Genomic DNA, 13,390 nt, shown 5'->3' with positions numbered 1-13,390 from the left:
ATCTCTCAGCGGGATTCATTTGTAACTTTTCAGGAGGTGAGCTCAACAAGATTGAACTATTCAAAGTTACTTGGACTTTATTTTAAACTTACATCAGGACCAGTAGTCAGAGACACGTACAGCATGTAAACAGACCTTTCGGTCCAACTTGTCCATGCTGACCTGATACCCTAAATTAATGTAGTCTCATTTGACAGCACCTGACCCATATACTCTGGCAGCTCATTTCATATATATACCACCCTCTACATGAAGAAGTTGTCCGTTTAATATATTTTACTTTCTACCCTAAACCTCTGCCCTCTAGTTCTGGACTCCCCCATCCCAGGGAAAAGATCTTTTCTGTTACCCTGTCCATGCCCCTCATGATTTTGTAATCTCTTTAGATCACTCCTCTGCCTCTAATGCTCCAGTGAAAGCAGCCCCAGCCGATTCAGCCTCGCCCTTTAGCTCAAATCCTCCAAACCCCTGCAACATTCCCGTAAATCGTTTCTCATAGACAAGTCAACATTTCAGTCCTGAAGAAGGGTTAATACTCAAAACGCTGATGACTCCACATCCTGGTGCTGTCTGGCTTGCTGAATTCTCATAACCTCCTGCTTGCCTACTTCGGGCTACATGTAGTGGCTCAGTGTTACCACTGCAGCCTCACAGTGCCAGGGACCCAGGTAGCTGTCTGTGAGGAGATTGCACTTTCTCCCAATGTCTGCGTGGGTTTTCTGTGGGTGATCCTGCTTTCTTCCATAAACCAAAGATGTGCAGGTCATGTGGATTGGCCATACTTAATTGCCCACAGAGTTAGGTACATTAGTCAGAGGGAAATGGGTCTAGATGAGTTACTCTTCAGAGGGTCGGTGTGGACTTGTTGGGACAAATGGCCTGTTTCCACACTGAAGCTAATCTCATGTGCACTACTTTTGTCACTAACGAATTTCAGAGTAGACTCGACGGGCCGAATGGCCTAACTTCTGCTCTGATTGTCTTGCGGTCTTAGGTTTCTCTGGATCATTTCATTGGCAATGTACAGTCCCGGGCTCAATGAGCAGCAGTCTCCACTGAAAGCAAAGCTCATAGGATCGTAGAACACCCACAATGTGGAAACAGGTCCTTCAGCCCAACACATCTGCACTGATATTCCGACGAGTAACCTACTCAGATCTATTTTCCTACCTTCCCTAAACTGCACACAGACCCCCTAGGGTGGAATTGATCCTGGGTTTCTGGTGCCATGAGGCAGCAGTGCTGACCCTGAGGCACCATGGGGTTGTGGTTGTGGGGGGGTGGGGAAGACAATTGCAGTCCAGCAGAAAACAAAAACATCCCACCTACTCTCCCACTGCACCCACTGTGAGAACTGGCAGGAGGTTCAGTCCTGGGGTGTGACCGAAGGCAGCATCACCGGTGGGATCTGATTGCTGGGAGCGCTGGTGCCCCCGCTGGTGCTTCCGCAAGTTGCAGGAAAACATGAACCTCTTCCCACAGTCGTGCCAGCTGAAGGGCCTCTCCACGGTGTGGATGGACTGGTCCCTCAGCAGGGCTGAGGAATTGCTGAAGGTCTTCCTGCACTTAGGGCAACTGAACGACATCTCCCCCATGTGGACCCACCAAAGGGCCAGCAGGTCGGAGGAAAGAGCAAAGCCCCTCCTGCACTCGGGGCAGAAGAACGGCCTCTCCTCAGTGTGGACCCACTGGTGTCTCAGCAGGTGGGAAGAACTGCTGAAGGCCATCTCGCACTCAGGGCAGGCGAACAGCCGTCCCTGGCGTGGACCAACTAGTGCGTCAGCAGGGCAGAGGAATCACTGAAGGCCTTCCCACACTCAGGGCAGCAGAAGGGCCTCTTCCCCTCTGTGGACCCACTGGTGCTTCAGAACCCTTTCAAATTTCACAATATCCTTCTGATACGAGGGAGACCAGAATTGCACACAATATTCCAAAAGTGGTCTAACCAATGTCCTATACAGCCACAACATAACTTCCCAACTCCAATACTCAGTCAGAGGATTGCGAAAGGTTTCAAAACCCGCAAAAAACAAACAGGAAAGAATGGAGGGCCAAACGAATTTTTGAGAGTCAGCTTGGAAGCATCAATGAGAAATCGGCGGACTGGGTTTATTGGGTACCCGTTCTCCTTAAATACACTATATACGTATTTCTCTTGTGCTCTTCATAGTTTCTCTGTGCTGCAGTGTGTAGTGGCTCGTTGAAATAATGTCCTGCTGCAGCTTCGTTTGTGGGTGTTGGGATGATTGCTTCTGTGGTTAAGTATTTGGTTTGTGTGTGTTGTTTTTCTGTAGATGCTAGTGTGAAGTTCCCCCATTGACTGTTCGCTCTACTGTGACATCTAAGAATGGCACTTTGTTGTTGTTCTCCTCCTCCTCAAACCCTCAGGCCCACAGTCTCACTGCTTGGAACACCAATATACAGACTAGTCAAAGAACTCGACAGAAGACGAAAACACCAAGTCGAAGATTCACGCAACTCCATTTACTCCATCCAAGAATTCCTGAACACCAAAGACACCAAAATAGAAGAGGATGGAATAATGCTGTCCTTTGACATAACAGCCTTGTTCACATCCATTAACATCAACGTGGCCAAAGAAAACTGAAGACACTACTCGAAGAACCAAAGAAACAAACACAGCACCAACTTCATCAGCAAAGAAAACACTGTCAACCTCGTGGAGCTGTGCCTTACCACCCACTTCATATTCAGTAACAAGACTAACAAACAAATCAACGAAACCACCAGTATCAGGATTCCTCGCAGAAGCAATAATGCAGAGACTCGAACCAACTGCCCTTCCAACGATCCAACCCAAACTTTGGGTCCGCTACAGTGATGACACTTTTGTCAGCACAAAATGAAACAAATTAGAAGAATCCTACAACACCATCAACAATCTCCTTACTGGCATAAAATTCGCAAAAGAGGAGAACAACAACAAAGTGCCATTTCTAGATGTCACAGGAGAACGAACAGTCAATGGTAAATTCAAAACAGCCTCGACAGGAAAACAACGCACACGATCCAAGAACTTAACTGCAGAAGCAATCATCCCTACACATACAAACAAATCTCAATCAGGACACTATTTCAACAAGCCACGACACACTGCAGCATCCAGGAACTTCGTAGATCAATAAATAACTGCACAGCACATTTAAGAAGAACGGGCAACCTATAAACGCCCAGAAAGTTGCTTCCCTGACCGGGAATCGAACCCGGGCCGCAGCAGTGAAAGCGCCGAATCCTAACCACTAGACTACCAGGGAGATAAGGATGCAAGCTGACAACTCCTCTGAAAATTTCTTCCCTGCCCGGAAATCGAATCTGTGGAAAGGTGAACAGAGCCGACGTTTTGAGTGTGCTACGGTTTTTGTTCAGAACTCGAGTTTCCTGCATGGCAATAAATTCCCAGACGTGAGAAAACGTGGCTTTATTGAGACGGGTTTTGTGAAGTTTGAGCATAATGCAACCAACAGGAAGTCATTTAAAATCGCCAGCGAAGAAAGCACATTCAGCAGGATTCCAACATGGGCGGGAGAGCCCGCAAAGGATGTGTAAGGCGGCAACGTAAATGTTCGGCCACAACTCGAGGCCCCAAGTTGTGGTCTAATATTTCTCATCGAATGGGTCCAACAGGAAAGGTGAGTATTGGGCTTGTCATGGCCGCATCATAACCCCAATGTTTCCTGTTCCCCTGGATTTGATCAGAACAGAGGAGGCTGATGGAAAATTGAACTGAACTCCACACATTGATGAGAGATAGAGCGGGTGAGAAAGATCCATTTCCACGTAGAGAGAGATTAATAATTTTGGCCGAAAATAAGGAGCCACTTCAAAAAAATTGGGGTTCATTCAGCAAAGCTAATGTAGAACTGTTCACAGAAAATTGTGATGAAAGTCTCTCGAGTTATTTTGATGAGAAGTGTTGATGATGCTAATACAATCTATAGGATGAACGTAAATGTCTTTGGTGATATTTCTGTTCTAGCCCTGTGAGCGAAACCTGGATCTGAAGGAATAAAAGAAACATTAACAACATCGATCTGAAATTTGTTACGTGACAGAAAACAGAGCCATCATTAACAGTTGGTTTTTGAACTGGAGGAGGTTTCCAGTGAAATTGGCTTGAGGCTTGACATATGCAAGATCAAGATAATTTAGGTAAAACAAAGAAATGCTATTCTGATTAGCAGACAGTGAAAGGATTACACGGCGCAGATTAAACATTTTCAGCAAGTGATACAGGGGACTGGGAAGATAAACATTAAAAACTGTGAACAACAAAGTTCTGGAGCACAACACACACATTCAAAGGCCGATAACATCCAGGTCCTGATTAATCAAGTGTCAATGTCAGATTGTATTTTGGGGCTTTTCTGCAAAACATCCACTTGCAATGTTCTCCTAAAAGAGTGATAAACCTCATTCCTGTCAGTCCAGGATAGAAAATCCGAAGGGATGAACAAATTTCTTATTTTCTGAAGATTCATAAAGCTAAGACTGGATTTTGGTATTTGTTTCCTTTCCACTCCAAGGAGCCGCAGTGGTTGGGGCGATGAGTTGGAAAAAGTGAAATGTGTCCATGAGCAGCGTGTGGGGCTATTTCAGCTTCCCCTCCTCTGACAGCGCTGTGACGTGACTCTGATGTTCTCAGGGACCCTTCCTGACGCGAGACAGTGAAAAAAGTCTCGTTCCCGCAGATCGGGAATTCAAACCGTATGCCGGCTTCAGGACAATGAGAAAGATTAATTGGGGTGTGTGAAGAAGCTGTGAGCTGCATTTCAAACAGGTAGCTGGAGTCAGATGCGTCATCCATTGCGCCCCCATGCTGCAGAGTTCTGACGTTAACACGGACATGCGCAGCAATGGGAACATTCACAAGGTGAATAACCAAAGATAATCACCGTTACTGATTCCCTTCCACAGGCCCAACTTTGTGAAGCAGTATCTTTCACTGGCAAATAAAACATATTAATCCTCAGGTGCCTGCTTCATTTCGATCACGACTTCACGCCCCTCACTGTTCAAGTCTCATTTCCAAACACTTGGCTCATCGCCTCAAAAGCAGCTCTGTGGGTTTCTGCTTGTTCCACCCTGACAGGCAGTGGGTTGCAGATTCCCGACCAGTCCCAATGTGATTGAAATATTTCAACCCCTCCACTGATTTGCATCTTTAAAAAAACGTGGAGCAATCTCCCTTTCTTTCTGACGACAGTTCTCAACTGTACTCGGCAGGGTTTACACCTGCGTGGGGAAACCGCAATGGATCTCAAGTCCGTCGCATTAACCACTCGGCCCACCAATACAGAACCAACTGACAGATTCATTTCCCAGGTCTCTCTGCCTGTGGAGCTGAGAAAGAGTGAATTATTGCTGAGTTTGTTTGAATCCAATCACTTCACAGGTTTCGAAAGGGTTAAATACTTGCACATGGCGAGTCTGGTTGTTTCATCCCGAAAGATGAAATGAACTTTCAGTTCAAAGCAAAAACAGAAATTGCAGGAGCAACTCAGCAGGTCAGGCACCATCGGTGGAAAGAGAATCAATGACAATATTTCAGAACTCTGTTTTCTCCCATAGGTACTGCCAAATCTGCTGAGTTTCTCCAGCACTTCCTCTTTCTGTCTCGAATTCTCAGCATCCGCAGTCCTTTACGTTAGAAATTTAATCAATTCAGCCTCATGTGCAGGAATGAGAATCCATTCAATTTCCCAAAAAATTTGCAGAGATTTCAAGGCATTTGGAAAAAAAGTAAAAGTGATATTAGGAAGAACATTTTCGCACAGGGAGTGGTTCGGATCCGTAAATCCCTGTCTGACCGTGACAAAGAGGCAGATTCAATAACACAAAAGGGAATTCGGTGGTCATGTTCAAAGTAACAATGTGGGGATTGACAGGGAGAAGGCAAGGGAATGATACGAACAGAGACTCTCGTTTACTTTCTGTGTAGAAGCAGGTGGGCCTCCAAGTGCGCTGTGACACGTGTTGTGATTCAGAGTGACTTCACCGTTCGACCAACGGAAGGTGGGAATTCAGAAAAAGTTTATATTTACACAATGTCCTCACAGCGCAACAGCAAAATAGTTTAATTATCCACCAGTGGAGGGAGCCATGTTCCTGGAGATGGGACAAACAGCTGGCTCAGGGATATCAGTCCACATTGCTCTCTTTGCCAACAGTTCAGAGGGAGAACAATGGAGGGCCAAAGGAGTGAATAACAATCTGTGTAGGAGGGTGACTAATTGTTAATGGAGACTGTTCCTGGCTAACAATAAGTCGTGTGTAACAGCAGACTATGTGATAACAAGGCCTCGTGTGGGTGTGGTAGGGGTCAAGGGCATGGGGGAGTTCGCGTCCAAACAATATTGAACTCGATGTTGAAGACTGGAGGGCTATAGGATCTCCAAGAGGAAAATGAGGCTTTGGTCTTCCATCAGGAGCTGAGCTTTGCTGGAACACTGCTACATGCCTGAGACAGAGATGTTGGCCAGGGAACAGGGTGGCGTGTTAAAGTGACAGGCAACCAGAAGCTCAAGGCCTTTTTTTGCGGGCAGAACCGAGATGTTCTGCGAAGCAGTCACCCAGTTTATGCTTCATGTTACTTTGGGGAAACCACACTGTGAGCAACGAATGCAGTCGACTAGTTTGTGACAAATGTGCAGGTAAAGTGCTGCTTTACCTGGAAGGTATGTTAGAGCCCTTGGATATTTCGGAGGGAGCAGGTAAATGCCAGGTGTTACACATTCGGCGGTTGCAGCGGAAAGTGCCTTGGGACTATGGGACGTTGGTGTGGGGTGTTGAGAGTGAAGGAAGAGTGGACCCGAGGTGTAAGCCCTGCCCACTTGCTTCCTCTCATATATAAATCCGTGATGTTGAAAGAATATTCCATAGAATGATTCAGTACCACGTGACTCATGAACTAATTCGTATTCATATTCCGGGGCCAGCATCGTTATTGTATCACAGCAGCTGCAGGCCATCACCGGGGACTCGCCCTATGACGTCACGGTACGGCTGGAAGCCCCCGGGACAGTTTATCAAAGAAACCTCCCGATGGGTCAGGGCAACCTGCATCGGGAAGCACTGGGATGGTCAACCACTACCAGTTAACACATCTCCACATTACGCAGCCTCGAGGCAAACTTCCCGTCCTTCCACTTAAAGTTCAAGAGCACTCAAACCGAAATTCCCCAGGTACGTTTGGAAGAATTTCTTCCAGGTGTTGCTAAATATATCTATGACAAGTTCGTAAAGTTTGAACGTTGCGAGTGTTGAAATTATGTGCTTTTGACCGAAAGCACAGTTCGTAAAAACAGAATGTGGGAATTTAGACAGAGTTTATACTTGCACGACGGCGATATGTCTGCGGGTGCGTGATGAGAGCATCACCCAGAAGGGAAACCATCTCTCCTATTCAGTCAATGTCGTCTTCAGCAGCTTTCCCGTATAACGGCGCACTGTTCTACACCTCGCCTTCTCATCTCTTTCTCAAAAAACTTCGACATAAATATTTCACATTGATATACTGGCCCAATGTGCACAATTGAGATGACACACTCGTGGAGGTCTGCGGGGTCTTCTCCTGTTCTCTGTACCCTATGTTGAGGAGGGCAATGCTTGTCACGGGTCACTCCGGTGTCAGAGAAAAGTTTAGAATCAAAACGGTTTAATTTTCTGCCAGTAGAGGGAGGCCGGTTCCAGGGTCCCGGACAAAGAGCAGCAGGGAGACAGAATGAGAAGCAATTGTTCTGGAAACTCTTTGCCGCTTGCAATTCTCAGAGCAATGTCAAATGTATTTCACACTGAGCAAGACTCAGCTGGTTAAAAAGGTGGAGCGGGGGTGCTTGTGTGCTCTCGGTGTGGCTCGTGGGTCTCGGGGTATCATTCTCGCTTGGGGTCTTCTACTACATAGACTTGCGCGAAATCCCGGACGAGCCCGCGTTTCCTGACATGTGCAAGAGTGCCCGGTTAACCTTCTCAAAAAGCACCTTCGCTAAAGTCGGGGCTTTTGCCCGAAACGTCGATTTTACTACTCCTCAGATGCTGCCTCAACTACTGTACTTTTCCAGGACCACTAATCCAGAATCTGGTTTCCAGCATCTGCAGTCATTGATTTTACCTGCTTGGAGTACGAATTGGGCAGAAAGCAAGGAAGTGAAATGATGGAATATTGCGCTGACGTGAGTGGTGTCGCGTTTAAGGAATATCAGCAATGAAGCAAGATTGGAAAATTAGGATAGCTCTCCTCGGAGAAAAAAGTTTGAAATCTGGCCTGATTGAAGCTTTCCAAGTCATGCGAAGTCTAGACAGAGAAAGTAATGTAGTCAAAATGCTCCCACGCCTGAAAGGATAGGCAACGATTCGGCAGAGTTTTAAAGTCATGGGGAAAAGAACCCAAAGTGACATTAGGGAGAACGCTTTCGTACAGGGAGTGGTGGTTGGGGTCAGTAAATCCCTAATTGACACTGACAAAGAGGCAGATTCAATAGACGCAAACGGGAATTCGGTGGTCATGTTTAAAGTAACAATGTGCAGAATTACACGGAGAAGGCAAGAGACACACGTTTACTTACTGTGTCGACCCAGCAGAGCGAAGGTGGGCCGCATGGCCTCCGGCTGCGCTGTGATACAAGCTGTGATTCAGAGTGAAATCACAGTTCGACGAACAGAATGTGGGAGTTCAGAAAAAAAGTTTATATTGACACAGCCTCAATACGTCTGCGTAACAGCATACGATACGACAGCAGTGGAGATCTTCGACATCAGTCTCGAAGGGACCTGTGGAAAACACAAGGCGTGCGGGAGCAGAGTGGCGTAGCGGTAGTGTGCTCGGCTCATATCCCAGAGGTTGATGGATCACCATCCTCCTCTGTTGCGCAATGTCTCCTTGAGCAGCTTTCATTTGTAATGGTGCTGTGCTCTATTCTGTATCTTGCCTTTGCACCGACTGCCTGAATATCGTGTATCATATCGATACACTCGGGAAACTCACACGGTTCAAGTAACATGCTTTTTGGAGGTCTGAGTGGTCTTCTCCTGTTCCTCGTCAGTTTCCTATGAACTAATTCGTAAAACCACTTCTCCGAGATGCCAATAAGCTGATAAAGTTGAAACACATGCCTTGCAGTTTCGTCCATTCCCTGCAGTAATTCGGCACGCCGGTTCGGACGTGAATGACAAGACGATCAGCATCTCAGAAACTGTATCACCACTCAGACACAGTCCTTTACTATTAGGACAGGTATCACTGATTGTGAATCACCTCAGAGAGAGACAAGTGGCAGAGAGTCGCCGTGGATTCAATGGGCTGAACCGCCTCTGTCGGCGGGAGAATGATGCTCCGCATATATGCTGTCCCACTGCCTGTCTCTGGGACAGAGAGGCTGAGGGAGCAACAGTGGTTCATTTTTAACCGTCCCTTCAGTGTTGGACTGCCTGCAGTCCCTCAGCTCAGGGCCGCGGGGATGACTCTCAGTGAGTGAAGGTTTCACTCGGATTCTCTTCATCTGGGACACTTGAAGCTCAGATGTTAACTGCTGCGCGGTCGCAGCAAAGAAAGCGATGCTGACTTTGCAATAAACTTCCTGTAAGATTGCTGCGTGTGAGGAATTCTGAACACCAAGCAGACTGCACAACAATGTACTCATGTGAATTTACTTGAGTGAAGAGTCCTCGGTCTCCATTTCTCTCTGCCCCGCCAGCACAGCATCTTTCTATCTCTCTGATAACAGACGTTTGGAGGAAATTCACGATCAAAGTTACTCACTTCCCACGCATTAGTGTAGGTGATACCTCTCACCCTAAGGGATTGAGAGAGAAAGCAGAAGAGCGAATGGACTCTTCTCTCTCCCCAGAACAACGTGCAAGTAGAAATAAAATGGTTTAATTATCCGCCAGTGGATATAGTCCACTTCCTGGGGATGAGACAAATACCAGCGCCCCGGGGACAGAATGACAAGCAGATGTTCTGGAAACTCTGGTGCCTGCAATTCTTGGAGCAATGTGGAATGTATTTCACACGGAGCAAGTTTCAGCTGGTTCAGAGTCTCCAGTGTAGATTGCTCTCTGAGTTTATATTTGCACATCGACAATATGTCTGCACAACAGCACATGACACTACAGCAGTGAAGATCTTTTGATGTCATTCTCGAACGTGCAAGTCACACGCCAGATGAAAAGCTGAATACTTCTCTGGAAAAGCTGCCGTGCAATGCAGGAGAATGGCACAGCGGGTGCATGTTGGGATCACAACTCAGAAGTGAAACCATTTTCTCCTATTCACTCAATGTCGTCTTTAGCAGCTTTCCCGTATAACGGCGCTCTGCTCTCTCCTTTACCTTGTCATCTGTTTCCCAAAACTTCGGGTATCTGAGTTAAATATGTCACATCGATACACAAGTCAAATTTATACAGTTGCGCTGGCACACTTGTGGAGTTCTGAGTTGTCTGGTCCTGTTCTCTGTCGGTGTGTCCTGATCTCAAGTGTTAAACCTCTTCTCTCAGATGGCAATGAACCGGTGAAGTTGTAACACATGACTTGCTGGTTTGGTCCATTCCTGCAGTAAAGAAACCAACGCCCGTGTAAGAAAAGACTCTCTGCAGGATTGCTGTGTCTAGACAAATTCTGAACACCAAGCAGGCTGCACAAAAATGTACTCATATCAATTTACTTGAGGGAAGAGTCTCCGGTCTCCATTTCTCTCTGTCCTGGAAGCACAGCATCTTTCTGTGTCTCCGTTAACAGGACCTTTGGAACAATTTCAAAGTTGCCCATTTCCTACGCATGACTGTAACTGACTTCTCCTGCCTCACATAATAGTGAGAGAGAGAGAGAGCAGAAGAGTGAATGGGCTCTGCCTTCCACCAACACAGCTTGCAAGTGGAAACAAAAGGTTCAATTATCCACCAGTAGAGAGAGCCCGGTTCCTGTGGACGGGGCAAACAGCAGCGCCCTGGGAGCAGGGAGACCGATTGAGAAGCAGATGTTCTTGAAAATCTTCCCTGCTTGCAATTCTGGGAGCAATGTACAATGTATTTCGTACTGAGCAAGTCTCAGTTGCTTCAGGAGCTGGCTGCGCCCATGGTTGGTGGCTCGCTGGTCTCGGGGTATTATGCTAGCTTTGGTTATGCTAGCTTTGGGTTTTCTAGCTTATACAGACGTGTCGGAGATACCGGGTTCCAATCCCAGGCGAACCCTCTTTTCTTAAATTGACCTGAGCAAAAATGCCGGATCAGTTTTCTCAAAAACCGCTTCATTAAATCAGATCGGACTGCCTGAATTAGGTATGGGACAGAGGTTTACCTTCTCTAAAGGTAAACATGCAGGCTGAATCCGTGATTAAGAAAGCGAATGCAATGTTGTCATTTATCTCAAGAGGGTTGGAATATAAAAGCAGCGATGTGCTACTGAGCCTTTATAAAGCTCTGGTTATGCCCCATTTGGAGTACTGTGTCCAGTTTTGGCCCCACACCTCAGGAGGCACATACTGGCACTGGAGCGTGTCCAGCCGAGATTCACACGGATGATCCCTGGAATGGCAGGTCGAACATACGAGTAACGGCTGAAGATCCTGGGATTGTATTCATTGGAGTTTAGAAGGTTAAGGGGAGATCTAATAGAAGCTTACAAGATAATGCATGGCTTGGAAAGGGTGGACGCTAAGAAATTGATTCCGTTACGCGAAGAGACTAGGACCCGTGGGCACAACCTTAGAATTAGAAGGGGTAAATTCAGAACAGAAATGCGGAGACATTTCTTCAGCCAGAGAGTGGTGAGCCTGTGGAATTCATTGCCGTGGAGTGCAGGGAGGCCGGGACGCTAAATGGCTTCAAGGCCAAGATTGATAAATTCTTGATGTCACAAGAAATTAAGGGCTACGGGAGAATGCTGATAAGTGGAGTTGAAATGCCCATCAGCCATGATTAAATGGTGGAGTGGACTAGATGGGCCGAATGGCTACTTCCACTCCTTTGCCTTATGGTCTTATGGTGCCATTGCAGAGAACACGGCGAAGGGAAATACTTGTTCAAAGTGAAAACAAGTATTGCAGATTTTTCGCCCGCGCAATCCGACTCTGAATGGAACCTCCAGCTGCATTACTGCTCAATTCTGAGGGTGATACTTCAGGAAGCGGGGAAGTGAAGTGATTGCAGACGGCGCTGAACAGTTTGAACTGAATGGTGTCGTGTATGAGGAATGTCGGTCATGAAGGTAGATTGGAAATTTGGGGCAGCTCTCTTTGGTGAACAGAAGACTGAAAGCAGGTCTGATTGAAGTTTTCCACGTCATGAGGGTTTTAGACAGAGGAAATAATGTAATGAAAATGCTCCCAGGCCTGAAAAGATCAAGAACGATTTGGCAGAGATTGAAAGTCATCACGAAAATAAGCAAAAGTGACATTAGGAAGACCGTTTTCACACAGGGAGTGGGGTCAGTAAGTTCCTGTATGGCAGTGACAAAGAGGTAGATTCAATGGACACAAAAGGGAATTCGGTGGGCATTTTCAATGTAACAATGTGCAGATTTACAGGGTGAAGGCGACAGAATGAGACACTTATTTACATATTGTGTTGCACCAGCAGAGCTAAGGTGGGCTGCATGGCTTCAGTCTGCGCTGTCACACATTTCGTGATTCCGAGTGAAATCGGAGTTGGACCAACAGAACGTAGGAAATTTGACAACGGATATATTCTGCCCACCAGGATACTCCATCACAGCAAAGAAGGTGTTTTGACGTCATTCTCGAAGGTACATGACACAATGCAGATTCAAAACCGAGTATTCCTTTAAATCACTGAGTAATTTGTTTAGTTATTCAGTTGAGGTGAGCGGAGTTGCGCATTGGGAGCCACTCCAGTTGATAGGTCGAAGCCGTTTTCTCCTGTGTGATAGTCCCACCAGCACTCCAATTTGCTGTGCTTCCAGTCAGTAGATGCAGCTCACTATCCCATACTGATACACGGGCCACGATGACCCAGCTGTGGTGACAAGCTTGTGAAGGTCTGAGTGCTCTTCTCCTGTTCTCTGTCTGGCTGCTATGATCCGAATCATCAAACCTCTCTTCTCCGAGATAGGAATAAACTGGTGAAGGTGAAACACATCAGTTGCGGTGTGTCCCATGCGCAGGAGGCCCTGCAGTAATTCCCCACGCTGTTTCACGCAGCAGCATCCTCTCGGTGAATTACTCTTGGCAAAAAAATCGATTGAACCAAATCAGTGTCCGCCACTGGATTTTACTGACACCGTTTATAAAATTCAGGCTCACCGTTAATGTGGAGAGGGGCCGTCAGACGAGAGTGATCAAAAGTTTCCACAAAGAAGATTTGGCTTAACAGATATTCGGAATAAATGTACTCTTTAATTGAAAGGAGTTGACGTTAG

General features: G+C 46.6%; 1 non-coding gene across 1 annotated transcript; it reads right to left on the bottom strand.

The window, feature by feature from the left end:
* Positions 1-3,203: 3,203 nt before the first annotated feature.
* Positions 3,204-3,275, bottom strand: trnae-uuc (transfer RNA glutamic acid (anticodon UUC)). The gene has a single exon. It is a non-coding gene; the product is annotated as a tRNA-Glu (tRNA).
* Between the last annotated feature and the right edge of the window lie 10,115 nt (positions 3,276-13,390).

Source organism: Chiloscyllium plagiosum, unplaced genomic scaffold (genome assembly GCF_037043375.1).
Source record: "Chiloscyllium plagiosum isolate Xiang-an unplaced genomic scaffold, Cpla_swu_hap1 HiC_scaffold_27, whole genome shotgun sequence".
Taxonomy (NCBI): Eukaryota; Metazoa; Chordata; class Chondrichthyes; order Orectolobiformes; family Hemiscylliidae; genus Chiloscyllium; species Chiloscyllium plagiosum.
Note: the sequence above shows the minus strand (reverse complement) of the source record. Positions and strands in the feature narration are given on the sequence as shown.